The sequence below is a fragment of the Miscanthus floridulus genome, chromosome 8 (genome assembly GCF_019320115.1).
Source record: "Miscanthus floridulus cultivar M001 chromosome 8, ASM1932011v1, whole genome shotgun sequence".
Classification (NCBI taxonomy): Eukaryota; Viridiplantae; Streptophyta; class Magnoliopsida; order Poales; family Poaceae; genus Miscanthus; species Miscanthus floridulus.
Genome location: NC_089587.1, coordinates 213,842,592 through 213,862,021, shown reverse-complemented (window position 1 = coordinate 213,862,021; position 19,430 = coordinate 213,842,592). Strand labels below are relative to the sequence as shown.

Below are 19,430 nucleotides of genomic sequence, written 5' to 3'. Positions count from 1 at the left end.
TAATGAGGACTCGGATTGAGATGTTGAAGGGCGAAGATACCTGCCTCGTTGAAGGAGATGTGCTCAGCTTTTGTGTGTTGCTATATCTTAGCTTCGGTTGACTTAGGTCCCAGTTAGCGTTTCTGTTCGTTTGTTCTGTATTGTGTCCGGCCGTTTAACTGTTCGAGCGCGTTGCTGCTCTTTGGTGGTGGTCGTTGGCGCCTGTCTGTGCGCGTGAACTGTTTGGTGGTTGGCCTTTATACTTTCTGCAGGTTCGGTTGGATCGTAGGTTCTTCTAAGTTCTATCTACCTGTAATGCTGAATGCTGTATTCCCGTTATTTCATAATGGGAATGAGATGTCTCGTGTTGAGAAAAAAAAAAAGGAAAGCATCCACACCATTCAGACATTTCATCGAATAGGGTATCTTCGTATACTGTCTCGCCATCGAATAGGGTATCTTCGTATACTGTCTCGGTCAATAGAAAAGAGTGATTCTCGCTTCCTAAAAAATCAACGACTTTTAACTTTGATCAAATATATTTAATAAAATATTAATATTTATGTTATATAATTAATATCATTAGATAGATCGTTGAATATGCTTTATAATAAACTTATTTGAATATATAAACATTGTACGTGTTTTCTACAAATCTAGCTAAAGTTTAGAAAGTTTGATTGATACGATTTCCATAACTACTCTTTTTTAGGGACGGATGGATTATGGGATAGCAGTGAGCCATGCACCTGTGGCCGCCGTGTGGTTGCCAACGCCCACCGCTCGGCCGCCGCACTTGAGACGTTCACGCGATGGTGGGGCGGCTACTGAACAACACCGGCGTCCTGATGATTAGATCCGGTCGCATGTAATCTGGCGTACTGGAGGATCCGGTCACGAACACCACGTGATGGAGGCGCGATGGCGCGGGTCCTGGAGACGGGGGCGGAGGCGCGATGCCGCAGGTCCTCGAGACGCGGACGAAGGCGCAATGCCGTGGGGCCTGGTCATGATCGGGAGAGGCGAGGCGTGGAGACGATGACGCCGCCACGGCGCCACCTGATCCTGGTCCCGATGCTCCACGCACGACAAGGACGAAGGCGCCGTCGTGGGGTGGCGGGGTCTGCAGACCGCGAGCGAGGTTCGTAGGCGGGGCCTGGAAGCGGACAGCGCCAGCCGGACGTGGCGAGGCCTGGAGACGAAGGCGCGGTGATGTCGCGCGGACATGGCGACAGGGACGAAGGCGTGGTGATGTCGCGCAGATGTGTTGCGCGCGGATACGTTAACCGCGGATGTGTTGCCTTGCACGCGGATGATGGTAGGGGGCTAAGGTGTACCATACACACAATCCTGACCATCGTATCTGACTGAGTAAGGAGAAAGAACAGTGAGAAGCAATATGGATGGTTCATTTGTAAGGAGTTATTTTTGTAGGTAGACTTTGCGGGGTGCGTGGAGGAGGGCCAACTTAACAGGGGAGGGTTTTTTATGAACTTAGCATAAAAAAAGATGATGCTTTAGTAGGGTAGATTATCTACTTCTACCGTTATATGACTAAAACATAAATAGCCCTCTAAATATAATAATATCTAAATTTGTATCTAAATTACCATATTGCAGCAAAAGGTAAACTAAAATATATCTCCAAAAAGGAGAGATAATATACATGTTTATAGGTGTCCGTGTCTGTCTAATTCGGAGAAAAAGAGAATGACATATTGTAATCTTTAGAGGAATTCTTAGTCTGTTCGGTTGACTGGTTCGTATCGTTGCTGGTTTGTGAAGAAATACTGCTTGTTGATTTGTGTGAGAGAAAAATACTATTTCGACTAAAAATTTACGATCATTTACGACAAACTATAGCCAAACAAACAGGCTGATGCGTCAGGCTTCGCTAGTCTTGTGAAATGGGACTAATAAAGATCTGTACACACTCACGTGATCACACCAGAAGTAGCAAATGTTTGAAGTACTTTCTCGATAAGACCAACCAATCCTCCAAAATAATGCAATTAGGTCCTGTATAACTAAATGGCATATCGTCATCTTCAGATTGTGATGCTTCACGCCTTGCATCTCGATGTTTCTCGTAGCCATCCGTTAGTTTAGTAGTGACTTCCGCTCGACCAATCCTATTATGTACGTGTTGGAGGACGAAGTTGATGGGACAGGAGGCTATGGATATTAGAATAAGAATATCGATGATACATGTTTGGTTGGACAGATGTAACAAACTATTTTTTTTTTGTTTAGAAGGATAAAGTTAGATTGGATGAGAATAGTTGACTAATTATATCTATTATTTAAAAATAATAACAACTAGTTAGACACTAATAAATATGCACTAATACTAATTTTATCATGATAATCACTAATTTAAATAAAATATATTAATTAGCACCATAAATATCCTAATTAGCACACGAAACATGCACTAATCAACTTATTAGCATTTATCAAAACTAATCTTATCATCATAATTACTAAGTAATAATATAACATACTAATAATTCATAATTTATTTACTAATGATACATATCAGAAGATATGAATAAGTTAGTCCACCAAATTTTTTCGGCTCAGGAAATACAACATCTAGAGGTATATTCCCTATTTATAGATTTGCTTATCCAGTGACCCAACCAACCAGACGCTGCATATCCATGGATAATCCTATCCCATCTATGTATATCCAAGCAAGCAAACACACCCACCCAGTGCATAATTAATATACCAATAATCCATGTAAACAAAACAGTTTGTTTCAGAGTTGCACGACAATCCAACACTTGTCCATCATCTCAAATTATAAAACGTTTGACTTTTTTTACCTCAAGTTTGACCACTTGTCTTTGTGGGGGTATTAACCCCTATACCCTTACGGCTAGGTTTGGGCCGGCCCGGATCAGGGGGTCTGGCCCACTAGAAGACGACGTGCGGCCCGGCCAAATCTGCTCGGAGTCCCGCGCAAGGAATCAAGGCAGACCTGGAGATCAAGTAAGATCCTGGTCGATTAGAATAGGAATCCTTATCCGGTCACCTATGGCAATTGTAACTGGTTAGGATTAGTTTCCAGATCTATAACCCTGCCCTCCAGACTATATAAGGCGGGCAGGGGACCCCCTCTAAAAATATCTCTCATTGACATACAGCAATACAATCAGACGCAGGACGTAGGTATTACGCCTTTACGGCGGCCGAACCTGGATAAAACCTCGTGTCTGTCTTTCGTCACCATCTTGTTTGTAGCTTGCGCATCTGTCTACCGACAATCTACTACCTTGGGCATACCCCTAGGTAGACTACCGACCATATTTCGTCGACAGTGGCGCGTCAGGTAGGGGGTGTGCGTACTGCTCTCCAGACGAACAAGATAGTCATCGTCCCCGGTTCCATGGCTACGCCGAACGGCCTCACGTTCACCATCGGCCAGATCATCAGGACCACTGGCTCCGACGACTTCATCGCTATGACTACGGAGGAGGCGCAGATTCAATCTGCGTCGACCACTGCTTCACCTGCATCGGCTATGACTCCGACCACGGTGGATCTGGCTCCGGCCACACCGGCATCGTCTTCAGCCACGCCGACAACCCGTCGCCTGCTTCCTCGCTACAAAGGGAGGCAGATCGACAACACTGACCTGCTCGACTCCATCGATCGGGTCGACGCCAAGCTTGCTGAAACCCTAGCTCTGGTAAGTTCGATTCAAAATTAACCTAATGAGCAGGTAACCACCACCCACAACAAATCTACCCGACCAGCTCGGGCCAGTCGTCCTGCGTGACTCGGTACGGATCTCGTGGTCACATCTACTCCTAAAGGGCGCTCCGTTCGTCGCCGACCAGCCCCCGCGATGGGTCTCCGGCTCTCCGAGTGCGAAGCCTCAATGGAGAACTACCAGGCTCAGCCCTACGGCCTACGCAACTTCGTCAACATGGTCCAGATTGAGGAGTACCAAGAAGGATCGGTCCACACAGTTCAAGAGGGCGGCTCAAGCTCCTCGTCCGGCATCGCATCTGATGGCTCTGTCCACACCGAGCTCCAGCATCATGACAATGAAGGCGTTGAATACAATGTAGATATCCTAGACCACGCCCCGGGGTTCCCACAATTCCCATCCTTCCCACCAAGGCGAGGAGACTTGATCAATGTCATCAGTAATGACGAGACACCGACAGTTGGTGAAACAAAATAAGAAAGGCTAGCACGCGAAGCACGCAATATTGACCGGTTCAATTGCCGATAAGCCGAAGCTGAGGCAGAAGAGGAGGCACGACACATAAGGGTCCAGCCACGCGACCTTAACAATGCCTTTGATAGAGTGGGGGACAAGTAGGTCTTCAGGACTCCAAGCGCCAACATAGCCATTGCTATGGCGACAATACAACGACTACCCAATACCCCGGAAACTTAGGCAATTCATGATGATGTACAAGCCTACTCGACGGCTGCTATGGCCCAGACCGCAGAGATTACAAACTAAGCCCGAGCTCCGTCCGTCTCAGTTGAATCAACCCGCAGTCGCCAGTACTCAAGTCACCCACAGTCACCCAACCAACGTGGCTCGCGCAACAATGACCCATCAGACAACCGTCAAGGCAGAAACGGTGGTCATGATAGTGGTCGGGATGACAACCGTCGCAACAACTGGGACGATAATCGACGAGACAACCGTGACAATCACCGTGGTAACCACGGTCGTAGGGTCAACTAGGATGGCAATCGGGATCGCCGTGATGGCAATAACGATCTCTGCCATTCCCTCAGAGAACGCGATCTGCGTGATCGCATTAACCAAAGAGCCAACGATCGTGCATCCCACAAAAGCTATTGCCGTATGGAATATGATACTACCCACGGCCCTCTGGGTTCGAAGTAGTTTACTCCACACCTTCGCCAAGTCATATGGCCCAAGAACTTCAAGCTCAAAAAACTTCAGAAGTACGACGGCAAGGAGAACCCCGAGTTATGGGTCATACTCTACGAAACCACATGCAGATCAGCCATGGCTGACGAGCACGTCATGTCTAATTACTTCCCAGTCGCCGTCGGCCATGCAGGCCACCAATGGCTGGTCAATTTGCCGGCAAACTACTTTGATTCTTGGCAAGAGCTCAAGCAAGCATTCATCGACAACTTCATTGCTACTTGTGAACAACCCGGCAACAAATATGATCTGCAGCGGATTCGAGATCGCAAAGATGAGCCACTGCGCGAGTACGTTCGACGCTTCTCGGAGATGCGTATTAAGGTCCCGTCAATCTCTGACAACGAGGCAATTGAAGCTTTCATCACTGGTCTCCACTTCCACGATGCCCTAAGGGACAAGCTCCTCTACAAAAGACCTGAATCGGTCACAGCGCTCCTAGCCACTGCTAAAAAATATGCGGATGCCGATGATGCTAAAAAGATAATCATCGAAGAAGCGGCAAGGGTTCCACGCTCTAACCACCCCCCACACCGCGATGACTACCACGGCAAACGTGGTCGGAACAACAATTTTGATCGCTGCAACCAGCGCAACGATTCCCGCGACCACCGCGACCAGCGTAATTAGCGGCGTAATCGCCGTGACGATTACAGGGGCAAGCGTGCTCGGGAAGATGACGGTGAAGTCAACACCGTTAAAAAAGGTGGCGGACATCGCAACTATGAAGAAGACTATGCCAAAGCATTGAAAGGACCCTACCAGCTCCATCCCAAGTCAAACCATACCATGGAGAATTGTCGTGTTCTCAAATCTATCTACACGCATCAACAGGCTCTAGATACATCCGACAAGCCTAACGACGCAGGGGAATAACGTAACGAGGACAACGATGATGAAGGCGCAGATCCCCGTCACAAGTACGTCAAGCCAACTAATCATGTCCACACCATCATTGGGGGCAAAGTGTTCATCGAGACCAAACGAGAACGCAAGCTACTCGCCCGCGCCTGCTTGAACATGGCCAACGCCGATAACCTCATCGCCGATCCATAGCTCCCTCCTTGGTCTCACCATGAGATCTCCTTTAGCAGAAAGGACCAATGGGCTGCTATACCTGAGCCAGGGCGTTTTCCCCTAGTTCTCAATCCTTGTATCAATAAGGTTCAGTTCGATAGAGTGCTGGTTGACGGTGGCAGTTCCATTGATATACTATTCAAGAATAGTTTGCCAGCCCTGAAGATAACCCAGGCTGATCTCAAGCCATACGAGGCACAGTTCTAGGGTGTTCTCCCTGTACAGAGCTCTACACCTCTTGGGAAGATCAGGCTACCTGTGCAATTTGGTACCCCAGACCACTTCCGCACCGACTACGTCAACTTTGTGGTCGCCGACTTTAAAGGCACCTACCATGCTATCCTTGGTCGACCAGCGCTCACCAAGTTCATGGCCCTACCTCACTACAGGTATTTGGTGCTCAAGATGCCTACTAAGAAGGGGGTTCTAACTCTCAGGGGCAACGTGTACGCAGCTTACACCTATGAGGATGACAGCTTCAAAATAGCAGAGGCTCATGACCTCTCTATTCGCATGGCCGAGACCACGTTTGATGCCAAGAAGACCCCAGCCGATCACCTGAAGATCCTAGAGCTCGAGGCCCCACGCAAGAACATCAAGTCCAAAGAGCACAAAGAGATCCAGCTGGTCGACGACGATCCCAGCAAAACGGCCCTTATCAGGGCCAACCTAGATCCTAAATAGGAAGACGCGCTCGTTAGGTTTCTGAGAAGCAACGTGAGTGTGTTCGCATGGAAACCCGCCAACATGCCCGGTGTACCTTAGAACTTGATCGAGCACTCCTTAAATGTCGATGGCAAGGCCAAACCCATCAAGTAGAAGCTACGACGGTTTGCTCACAACAAAAAGGAGGCTATTAGGGTAGAAGTTACATGGCTTTTAGCAGCCGGATTTATCAAAGAAGTGTATCATCCGGAGTGGTTAGCCAACCCGGTTCTTGTACGCAAAAAGAATAAGGAATGGAGAATGTGTGTTGATTACACTGATCTCAACAAACACTGCCTTAAAGACCCCTTCAGCTTACCTTGCATAGATGAGGTCATAGATTCAACTGCCGGTTGCGAGCTGCTTTCCTTTCTCGATTGCTACTTTGGTTATCACCAGATCGCTCTCAAAAAGGACGACCAGATTATGACATCCTTCATCACGCCTTTCGACACCTACTGCTACATGACCATGTCGTTTGGGCTTAAGAACACCAGGGCTACCTACCAACGCGCCATACAGGCCTGCCTCAAAGACAAGATAAAAGACGACCTCGTCGAGGCTTATGTTGATGATGTAGTTGTCAAAACCAAGGAAGCATATACCCTTGTCGACAACCTAGAACGCACCTTTGCAGCCCTTAACACATTCCAATAGAAATTAAACCCAAAGAAGTGCATCTTTGGTGTTCCATCTGGTATACTGCTTGGCAACGTCGTCAGTCACGACGGCATATGCCCTAACCCAGAGAAAGTCAAAGCTGTCTTGGACATGAAGCCACCCAAAAAGGTGAAGGATGTTCAGAAGCTTACCGGATGCATGGCTGCCCTTAGTCGTTTCATATCAAGACTAGGTGAGAAAGGACTACCATTTTTCTAGCCGCTCAAAGCATCCGAGAAGTTTGAGTAGTCAGAGGAAGTAGACGCTGCCTTTATATAGCTGAAACAATTCCTTACATCACCTCCGGTCCTCACTACTCCCAGAGAAGACGAAACCCTCCTGCTTTACATCACGACAACTAATCGAGTGGTCTCCACCGCCATGGTGGTCGAGCGCGATGAGCCCGGCCACGTCTACAAGGTACAGCGACCAATTTATTTCATTAGTGAGGTGCTCAATGAGTCCAAGACCAGGTACCCATAGATTCAGAAACTGATCTACGCCATACTGATCACATCCCGAAAGTTGAAACACTACTTCAACGGATATCGTGTGGTGGTCATGACTGAGTACCCTCTGGGAGACATCATTCGCAATAAGGATGCAAATAGGCACATCGTCAAATGGGCAATGGAGCTATGCCCTTTCTCCTTGGAATTTGCAAGCCATACTACAATCAAGTCTCAGACACTTGTCGATTTCATCGTCGAGTGGATAGACTTAAGCACACCTGCCTCTCAGGGGCCCACTAAGTATTGAAAGATGTACTTCGATGGCTCTCTCAACATCGATGGCGCAGGAGCAGGAGTCCTTTTCATATCACCATCCAGGGAGCAGCTCCGATACGTCCTCAGGATTTATTTCCCGGCGTCTAATAATGCCACCGAGTACGAAGCATGCCTGCACGGTCTGTGCATTGCGGTCGAGCTCGGCGTCAAGCGTCTCTATGTCTATGGAGACTCAGCTCTGGTCATCAACCAACTCAACAAGGACTGGGATACGACCAACGAAAAGATGGACGCATACTGCAAAGCGATCAGAAAGCTGGAAGGCAAGTTCTATGGCATCGAGTACACACATGTGGTCCGAGACAAAAATCAAGCAGCAGATGCGCTGTCAAAGTTAGGCTCATCCCGAGCCAAAGTCCCACATGGAGTATTTGTTCAAGACTTGCTCACACCCTCCATCTTAGAAGAAGATCCCACAGTCGACAAGCCTCCAGACCAGCTATTGGTGGCTATGGTTCCGGCATCAAACACCACCAAACCACCTCCAACCACTAAGGAGCCTAACTGGGGAGTACCTTTCATCAAGTACCTAACAGATGGTAGCGGTTACATCGATCGGATAGAAAACGAACGCCTGATGCGTCGCAGTAAACAGTATCTGCTCGTCGATGGCAAATTGTGGCGCAAGAACGCGAAGGAGGAAATCTTGATGAAGTGTATAACCCAGAAGGATGGTGAACATCTCCTGGACAAAATCCACTCTAGCTCCTACGGCAACCACGCGGCCTTGAGAATGCTGGTTGGCAAGGCTTTCCAAGTAGGGTTCTATTGGCCGTTAGCCGTAGCTGATGTAGAGAAGCTAGTCCACCATTATGAAGGTTGTCAGTTCTTCACCAAGAGAATCCACGTACCAGCACACGAGATTCAGACTATACCAGCCTCTTGGCCCTTCGCATGCTAGGGACTAGATATGATCGGGCCTTTTAAACCGACCCCTGGAAAATTTACATGCGTCTTTGTGCTGATCGACAAATTTTCCAAGTGGATAGAGTACATGTCCCTAGTCAAGGCATCTTCAGAAAAGGCTATTGCGTTCATCGACCAGGTCATCCACCGCTTCGGCATAACCAACAGTATCATCACTGATCTAGGTACTCAGTTCACCGGGAACGCTTTTTGGGACTTCTACGATGAAAGGAGCATAGTAGTAAAATATGTCTCGGTGGCGCACCCTAGAGCTAATGGACAGGTCAAGCTGGCAAATGGTATGATCTTGGACGCACTTAAGAAGAGGATGTACAGAGAAAATGACAAAGCTCCCGGAAGATGGCTCAAAGAGTTACCAGCCGTGGTCTGGGGCCTCAGAACCCAGCCCAGTCGTAATACCGGCGTATCACCATACTTTATGGTTTATGGCGCTGAGGTAGTGCTCCCAGCAGATATAGCCTTCAGATCAGCACGGGTAGAGAACTTCGATAAAGACAAGGCCAATGAAGTACGGGAGCTAGAAGTGAATAGTGCAGAAGAGAAGCGGCTCGATTCTTGCGTACGTACAGCCAAATACCTTCGTGGTTGGGGACCTGGTCCTAAAGTGGAAGACGAATCAGGCTAGCATCCACAAACTCACAACCCCATGGGAAGGGCCCTTCATGATCAAGGATGTTACACGACCAACATCTTACAGGTTAGCTCACCTGGACGGTACAGACGTACCCAACTCATGGCACATCGACAAGCTTAGGCGTTTCTATGCTTAACTACTAAGATATGTACCCCTCTTGTACTTTCTATTTAATTCAATAAAGTTATTATGATTTCTCCAACCACTCTAATGTGTCACTTCGAAGTCTATTGATTTTCTAACTCAACCAGTTAAAACCGACCACCATTCCTTCTCAGGTTTTTGGAGCAGGCCCTGTCTCTGGTTTCTCCCAATGCGTGCATGGGATCCGTTCTCTACGGTACGGGTGATCAGCAGGTCCTTTCTGGTTTGACTTATGTGTGTCTACATGTGCACAAGCTATGCACCTCACACTCCGACCACAAGACAAACCAGGGCCATACAAACCTTTCAGGATGGCGTGTCGACTAAACTGGTACAAGTAAATAGAACGCTAACATGTTCTCACTTAGTTACACCAACACGATATCCGACCTTAAATACATTTTCTACAAAACAAATAAGCTTATGCTGATATACAGTAATGTTATTACAAACTTGCCTAAAAAGGTCCAAGTTTATAATAACACAACTACATCTTCTTCCATAGCTATAGCCTATACTATTGGCAGGTCAGGGCACGCGACACCTACCGCTCGCTGGGCCTGACATCGTGCAAGGGTCTTGGGGACTCTGGCATTGATCGAGCTAAAGAAGGCCCCGCCGATGCCTGGCTAGTCGAGACCATAGGCTTCGCTGGTTGGCTTAAAAATAATGGTGCTTCTAGCTGACTTATTGATGGCATTCCCTATACAGGTGGTGTCGCGCCTCCACACAGGTTAATGTCACCAATTATTTTCACCGACAAGTCCAGCTAGGTCATCCATAGCTCCTTAGCCTTGTCTAGATCTACCTCCTTCGGGTATCCAGCCTCTAGGCGCTTGAGATCGATCAAGGGGTAGTGAGCACGTACCATGCTTAGCACATGTGCGCCTGTGTACTCACCCGCCACCTTCACGAACTCCTGGAACCATCCCCATGCCTTTCAGCATCTTTCAATCAATCCCAGCTGCGGCATCCTTGGCACGTCCTCAGCTAGCGCCGGATCAATGAGGTTAAGGACCGGCAAAATGCCCGTTGCCACCTCTTGGCACTAGTTTTTCTAGGTGTCATGATCCTTGGTGATCTCTTAGCACTGCGCCTTCCAGCCGTCATGGTCTTTTATCATGGCCTCCAGACGCTTCTTCACATTGATTTTTATAACTGCAAACTGTACATGTTGTTAAGACGCTATATTACGCCAAACTATGATAGGCAACAAAAATGAGCAAAGGGGTTTGGAAAACTTACCTTTCATCTCCTCTATCATCTTGGTCGTGTGGTCCAAGAGCTGTGACTGGTCTTGCGCTAGTTTTCTGTTGTCCTCTTTCAAGCGATCACACTCCATGACCGCCCGACTGTTCTCCTCACAGAGACGGACCACTTTGGTTTCTAAGCCTACACTACAGCTGTTACTACCAATAACGCAACAACACTTGTCAGTAGTCGTTATGATAAAGTGGCTACTTACTTGTTCTTTCCTGCGCTTTATTACTGAGCTGGACGACTAGGTTCTGGTTCAGGGACTCTTGCACCGTCTTTTCATGGTTGGCGGCTTCAAGTCACTGGCGCAAGCGTTCCACCTCCGCCATTAGCTCCTTGTTGCTTGCAGCGATCCCCTCGATCTGGTTGAAGCATTTCTTGCGGTACCTTGCGGTCTTTGTAACAGAACCGACCAATTATATAAAATTAAGTAAGAAAATCATTCGCTAGAGCAGACGATTTAGCAAACTTAAGCCCGTATAACCCGATAGTCCGTGAAATCATGAAGGATTTCAAACCAACTCACATACCAGCCAAGATCGTAATAAGTTTAGCGGTCACCATCACATATTACATAAAAGTTCGCATCATAGATACATCAGAGTTTAATTAATATAGTTATTACAAAATGAGTTCAAATAGAAGTAGCGGAAGCCATTTGTTCAAAACCACACACACTCACATGGAGTTCAAATACAGTGCCAGCTAATGATCATCTCCAACAAAAGCATCAGATGAGACGTAAGGAATGACCATGCCCATGGTCCTAAGCATCACTCATCGCAGGATAAAGGCAGTTGATATAGTAGCCGTAATACATCTGCCCATCTGCAACAAGTGGGAATAAAACCCTAAGTACAAGAAGGTACTCAGCTAGACTTACCCGACATAACCAAAAATAAAGTGACACCAAGGATTATGAAGGGCTTTATAGTAGGGTAGCTGACTCATTTGCAAAAGAGGCATTTTTAGCATTTCAAGAACCTTTCCAAAAGCATTATTGTCAAGTTAGTTATTGTTAACTTGTCGACTATATTTGCACCTATACTAGAGCAAGCATATGATTAAGCAACTGATGATAACCAATGATCATTAACAACTTCCATAATGTCATATTCATTATAACTATTCAAGTGTTCCATCAACATTACTACGATGAAGTCACTCAAGTCAAGTGCTCACTATCCAGGAGCGATGGCGATTCGAATCGATTCCTAACTAGTTGGTGATTTATTCCTTACACAAACCTCACTCACCCGCTAAAGTGAGGTATCGGTCACCGAGTCAACTATCCAGGAATCTTGAGTTTGCTAGGAACCACATGTACCCAGGGGCCGACCGACTACACTTTGGTCTTATCATCTCACCCCCATGTCCTACCACACCTGCTCTGGCACAGTGCACTGCGGGCAATCTACTTGACCCGAATAATCTCCCAGCTTCGCGGTCGAAAGGTACTTTATTCGGCCAGCTAAATGTAAGGCATGCGTTCAACATGACTCGAGGCCCAACAACGGTCGATCCTTAATCAACACAGACGGAAAGCACTATAGTCCAAAACTCTATAAGTCTCCATCCGGTCTCAACTTCATTTAACACTTAGTTATACCATGACTACATAGTTATCCAAGCAGATCCAGATAACCACCTATAGCTCGCAGGTGATAGAAAATCACCCGACTTCTACCGGTCTAAGCCAGCTAAGCATTGACTCGACTGCGGATACCAGGGTAACAAGGATATAGTATAACAAAGGTAGACAAGGTATAATGCAGCAACGGTTGCAAACAACTCCTAAACATAATGCATCAATTAAAGTAAAGCATTTAATTAATAATTGCAAACCAGGGAGAAAAATGCTCCGGGGCTTGCCTCTCTCGAAGGAGCTCGGGCGGTGATCGGGGCACTCTGGAAGTTCCTCAATGTCCTCCTCGTCTGCTCCGGTCACTTCCTGCGGCTGCACCTCGAGCTGCTCCTCAGGCTCCTCGGGTATGACGACTGGGTTCTCGGTTTGTGATCCTGTATGATGCATGTGCGTAAGTGCTTATGCAAAAAGTGCATCGGATGAAATGAACACAATGGATATGCTTGAATGCAAGGTAGTCAACATCATCCAAGAACATGTACTACAAGCACATGTCATCTACTACATTCTCTTCTACTACTAATATGCTAAGTCAACACATCTCATTAAATGCTTCAAAGATACACCAAAGCTTCACTAATTTCTTAATCATGCATAAAGCAACATTTGATTAAACCCTAATTAATAATAGGTTTGAATAGCAACATCTATTTTATAGCTTAGAAAAATCTTAGACAATTATCATAGCACAGTACTACCCTAAGTAGTCTACCATTAAATTTTTATGGCATTTGGATAAGTGGATTAGCCTACACAAAAATGACAAGCTATGGCATAATTATGAGCATGAAAATACTTTGTACTATGAAAAGTGTCAAACAATAGATGTAATATTTTTCCTATGTTCTACACAGTAAATAATCACTGCGCAAAAATTATCACATGCATGTTTTATACAAATTTTGCTCTCTAGCAAAAATAACAAAAATCAGCCATTAAAGGCACTTGAACTACATCTCACAATTTTTCTATAGGACATGCATGGCATATATTTTTCCTAGGAAGTACATTACACAAGAAGAATAACACACTTGGAACCATATTTTTCTCAAACATATAGGTTTTACTACACATTTTACAAGATATCAGCAATATCAAGGATTAAATAAAGCTCTACAGAAAAGTATATAAAAAATGACATGCAATATTTTTATCATGTAGATCTGGTGACAAGGAACCTAGCAAAATTTGTTTCAACAAATTTGGAGCCAAAATGAGTACACAAACATTTTCCAAAGTATTTCTCTTCCCAAATAATAAAAGAAAACCGAAATCAATTTTTCCTATTACTATTGGGCCGGCCCGTGGGAACAACTGGCCCACGGCTAGTTTCGACATGCGCAACCGAGCGAAGGGGAAGGGCGGCGGCCTGGCTCGGGGCTTCGGCCCAAGGCCGACCTGGCCTAGCTCGGCCGAGGCGAGACGCCACGCCACGCAGGCGTTCTAGGCGCCACGACGGTGCGGGCGCTGCCAACGGGCCAGCGGCCGTTGCCGACCATGACCGGGCAAACAGGCGTGAGCGCTGGGTTCGCAAGAAGGTGGTGAACCTAAGTAGGCTACACAAAGGGATGGAGAAGGGACGGGGGAAGCTTTCCACGGTGGGGTCAAGCGCGGCGGCGCCATGACCGACGGTGGCGAAACGCGCAAGGCCGCTATACCTTGCTCAAATGGTGTCCCTGCAGCGAGCACCAGATGCCGGGGAGCAAGGCAGAGCGATGTGTGCTCGATTGAGGGCAATGGTGGAGCACCGGCGGCCAATTTTACCGGCGGGGCTGCGGTGGCGATGGCGGCGCGAGCAGAGCTCGGTGCGGGGCAAAGCAGAGAGGCAGCGCGAGAGAGAAAAATGAGAAGCGTAGGGAGAAGCAAAGCTGCGGTGGCTTGAAAATGGCGAGGCGCGCTCACTTGCGGGGGCCATGGGACGCCACCCGGCCGGCGTCGCCGGCATGCGCTCGCCACGCGGCGCGGCGTGCCTGACGCGGTCGAACGTGTACGTGCGCGGGGGAAGAAGGAAGCCAGCGCGTGAGGTGGGCTAGGCCGAGGCGAAGGCGCGGTGCGGGGTGGATTGTTGGGCCGGCTTTGGGTGGCGGGCCAGAAGTGAGGCGGCGGCCCGTGAAAGGAGAGAAACCATTTTTCAAATTCTATTTTCAAGGAATTTTCAAATATCAGTTTTCAAATACCCTTTTGAGCAAGAAAATTACTTCTTTTGAAATTGGCCCAAAATAAAAGTTGATTAGAATTTAATCCTCTACAACTTTGCTTTAGGGACCAACTAAAAATTTTGCATAGATTTTGAATTGGGAAGTAAAAGCTAAATAGGGAGGATTTTTGACCATTTTCAATAAAAATTCCAAATTCATATTTTGTCAAAAGTTTGAATACAAACCTTGCTCTAAAAATTGTGCTAAGTAATTCTAGATGATTTACAATTATAGCCAAACATGTTTTACTAACCTAGCAAGCATAATTAGGTCAAAAACAACTCTAAACAGGTGTATGCAACATTCATGTTTCACGAGCATGTTTCATATGTTTCGAAGCATGGTTTCAGTTATTATTTACATGATTAGGCCTGGATACTTAGGATGCTTGATGATGCACAATATGCATGATTTGCAGTGCCTAAATGCTGGCATAACACCGGGGTGTTACAGCCCTCCCCCTTATAAAAATCTTATCCCGAGATTTGGGTTACGAACCATTTGTTATAAAAATCTTCATAAGCTTTTTGTAGATATTCTCCCGTTTCCCAAGTTGCATCTCCCTCATCATGATGATTCCACTGTATCTTGTATGTTTTCACCACACTATTCCAATTAGCATGTTCTTTAGTGTCTAACACATAGACCGGTTGCTCACGATACACCAAATCTGATTTGAGTTGAATGCCTCAAGGTTCTATTCTTTTCTTCGGAACATGCAAACATTTCTTGAGATGTGATATATGGAAAACTAGGAAGACGGTACTCATTGTCTCAGGTAACTCTAACTTGTAAGCTACTAGACCTCTTCTTTCCAAGATCTTATATGGTACTACGAATCTAGCGGCAAGTTTTCTCCGGACTCCAAACCGTTTCTTCTTCATTGGCGTGACCTTTAGATAAACATAGTCACCAACTTTAAACGCAAGGGGTCTCCTTCTTCTGACTACATAACTTTTCTGATGCGATTGGGCTGCCTTCATATTTTGTTGAATAATATGAACTTTCTTCTCGGCCTCTTCTACAAAGTCAATGCCATAATACCTTCTATCTCCTGGCTCGACCTAATTAAGTGGTGTTCTATATTTTCTGCCATACAAAGCTTCGAATGGAGCCATCGTGATGCTTTCTTGATAACTATTATTGTAAGCAAACTCAGCTAATGGTAACCATGACTCCCATGATCCCCTAGAAGACAACACACAGGCTCTTAACATATCCTCAAGAATAGCATTCACTCGTTCAGTCTGACCATCTGTCTGAGGATGATAAGCGGTACTACGAATCAAACTCGTTCCTAAGCCTTTGTGTAAATCTTCCCAAAAGTGAGCCATAAACCGTGGCCCTCTATCAGATACTATAGTCTTTGGTATACCATGCAACCTCACAATTTCTGCAATATACTTCTCAGCATATTGAGGTGGTCGATAAGTTGTCATGACAGGTAGGAAATGAGCGGTCTTGGTAAGATGATCCACAATCACCCAAATCAAATCATGTCCCTTTTGAGTAGTGGGTAAACCCGAGATAAAATCCATACTTATATCATCCCACTTCCAACTAGGGACTGACAAAGGTTGCAACAAACTAGTAGGTTTCATATGAATGGCTTTCACTCTACACACGTGTCACATCTGGCAACATATGATGTAACTTCTTTCTTCATTTTGGTCCACCAATAACAAGGTCTTAGTTCTTGATACATCTTACTACTTCCCGGATGGATAGATAGCTTAGAAAGGTGAGCTTCATCCATGAGTTTATTCCTAAGCTCTCGATCCTTGGGAACCACAAGATGGTCGTCAAACCACAACACGCCTTGTTCATCCACTCTAAAGTGCTTAGACGGCTTTTCTTTTATTTTCTCTTTGATGTGGAATATCCCCTTATCGGTTTTCTAGCCTTCTATTATCTTACTCTCCAAAGAGAAACTAATCTGAATACTATGTAACATAGCAGGATGCATTAGATCGAACCCATCTTCAAGTAATGGCTGCACATTCAAGCAATGCGACTTTCTACTCAAAGCATCTTCCACTACATTGGCTTTTCTAGGATGATATTGCACATTCAAGTTGTAATCTTTGATCAATTCCAACCATCTACATTGTCTCATATTCAGCTCTGGTTGGGTAAAGATGTACTTGAGACTCTTGTGATCTGTGAAAATATTGTACACATTACCAAGTAGATAATGTCTCCAAATTTTTAGGGCATGCACAACTGCAGCAAGTTCAAGATCATGGGTCAGATAGTTGCCCTTGTGCTTTCGCAATTGACGTGAGGCATAAGCAATGACTCTTCCTTCTTGCATAAGGACACATCCCAATCCAGTTTTCGATGCATCGCAAAACACATCAAATGGTTTCTCAATGTTCGATTGTGTGAGAACAGGAGCAGTGGTCAATAGTTTCCGCAAGGTGTGGAAAGCTGCTTCACACTCCTCTGTCCACACGAACTTGTGATCTTTTTGTAGCAGACTTGTCATTGGCTTGGCAATCTTCGAGAAGTCCGGTATAAAACGATGATAGTAACTGGCTAATCCTAAGAAACTTCTAATCTCGGGAACTATGGTCGGTGCCTTCCAATCCATAACCTCTTGCACCTTACTTGGGTCGACTAAAACTCCATTTTTTGACAGAATGTGACCAAGGAAAGGAACTTTCTTCAACCAGAATTCACATTTGCTAAACTTAGCATATAGCTTATGATCTCTAGTCTAGTCAAGACAATTCTCAGATGCTCTTCATAATCCTTCTCGTTCTCGGAGTACACCAGAATGTCATCGATGAACACAACCATGAACTTATCCAGTTCTGGCATGAAAACTATATTCATCAAAAACATAAAGTATGTAGGAGCATTTGTCAAGCCAAAGGACATGACAAGATACTCATACAACCTGTATCTGGTGGAAAATGCGGTTTTTGGTATATCTTGTGGCCTAATCTTGATCTGATGGTAATCGGATCTCAAATCTATCTTTGAGAACACCTTAGCCTTGGCTAACTAGTCAAACGGAACATCAATATGAGGCAAGGGATACTTATTCTTGATGGTTACAGTGTTAAGTGGCCTATAATCCACGTACATTCTCAATGTGCCCTCTTTCTTCTTCTTCACAAATAAGGCGGGACATCCCCATTCAAACTTGCTTGGCCGGATAAACCCCTTTTTCAATAACTCTTCTAGTTGCTTCTTCAGCTCAACTAATTCATCAGGAGGCATCCGATAGGGTCTCCTTAAAATTGAAGCTGTTCTAGGGATTAACTCAATTCCAAACTCAATATCCCTATCTGGCGGAAGACCAGGTAGCTCATACGGGAATACATCCAGAAACTCACACACTACCGGAATCTAATGAATAGGAATGACTTCCGTAGCACATGTCACACTTATAAGGTCTGTTCTCCGAGGCACTGGTACTTGGAAAGTACCCTCACCTAGGGGATCCTTAAGGGTAAGTACCCAACTTCTGGTATCTATAACTGCTCCCCAATCCTTCATCCAATTCATTCCTATAATGACATCTAGTACTAGTCTAGGCATAACTATCAAGTTTACTCAAAACTTTCAGCTACCTAATTCAAGGGTTGCCCCTCGAACCATCCGGTTGGTCAAAACATCAGCCCCTACTAAACTTATATGGTAACCATAACCCAATTCTGTGCATAGTTGTTCATGTTTCTATACAAATGCTTGACTCATAAAAGAATGTGATGATCCAGAATCAAATAGAACAACTATAGGGTTTTTGTTGACAGGAAACTTACCAGCGGTTACGGGCTCTCCCTCAGGAATTTCATCCACAGTCATACTATGGACCCGAGCATTATAGGTCTGTTGCTTCTTCTTGGGCGGATAAGGACAGAACCTTGAGAAGTGGTCGGGTTGGTCACAATTGTAGCAGGGTCCCCTTACTGTAGCAGCAGACCCCACAGCTCCCTTGGAACTGCCCTATACTGCAGTTGTGGCTGCCTTGTTAGACTATACTGCCATCTTGTAAGGCTTCTGGGGTCCCTAGAAATTCTGACCTCTTTGCTGTGGTGGCCTGAACCTAGCGCCAGGTGCAGATGGATGATAGGGAGGATGACCTCCCGCAGGTGCTCTTGCTTGGGATGGACCACCTTCTAGGGCTCTCTTGCGAGTCTTTTCTGTGGTGCTGGCGTTGTTGTTCTTTTCCTACTTCAGACAATCACTGATGAAGTCATTGAATCTGGCGCGGGTGTTGGTACCCACATGCTTCATCATCTTTGGATTGAGTCCTCTCTTGAAACTGGTGATTCTCTTAGCATCGGTGTCAACCATGTCGGGAGCATAACAACACAAGTTGTTGAAGGCATGCAAATATTGCGTCATGGTCTTGGTGCCCTGATTCAACACCAAGAACTCTCCCAACTTTATCTCGGTCAGCCCAGGTGGAATATAAACTCCACGGAAGGCCTCAACGAACTCTCTCCATGTAATCTGAGCATTTGGAGGGAAG

The 19,430-nt window shown here is 45.9% G+C and overlaps 1 protein-coding gene across 1 annotated transcript in view; it reads right to left on the bottom strand.

Moving 5' to 3' along the window:
* Positions 1 to 1,194: 1,194 nt before the first annotated feature.
* Positions 1,195 to 19,430, bottom strand: part of LOC136474886 (7-deoxyloganetin glucosyltransferase-like) — a 30,616-nt gene continuing 12,380 nt past the window's right edge. The window contains exon 3 of the mRNA XM_066472463.1: positions 1,195 to 1,342. The gene's annotated coding sequence lies outside the window, so the exon portion shown is untranslated. The remainder of the gene's footprint in view (positions 1,343 to 19,430) is intronic.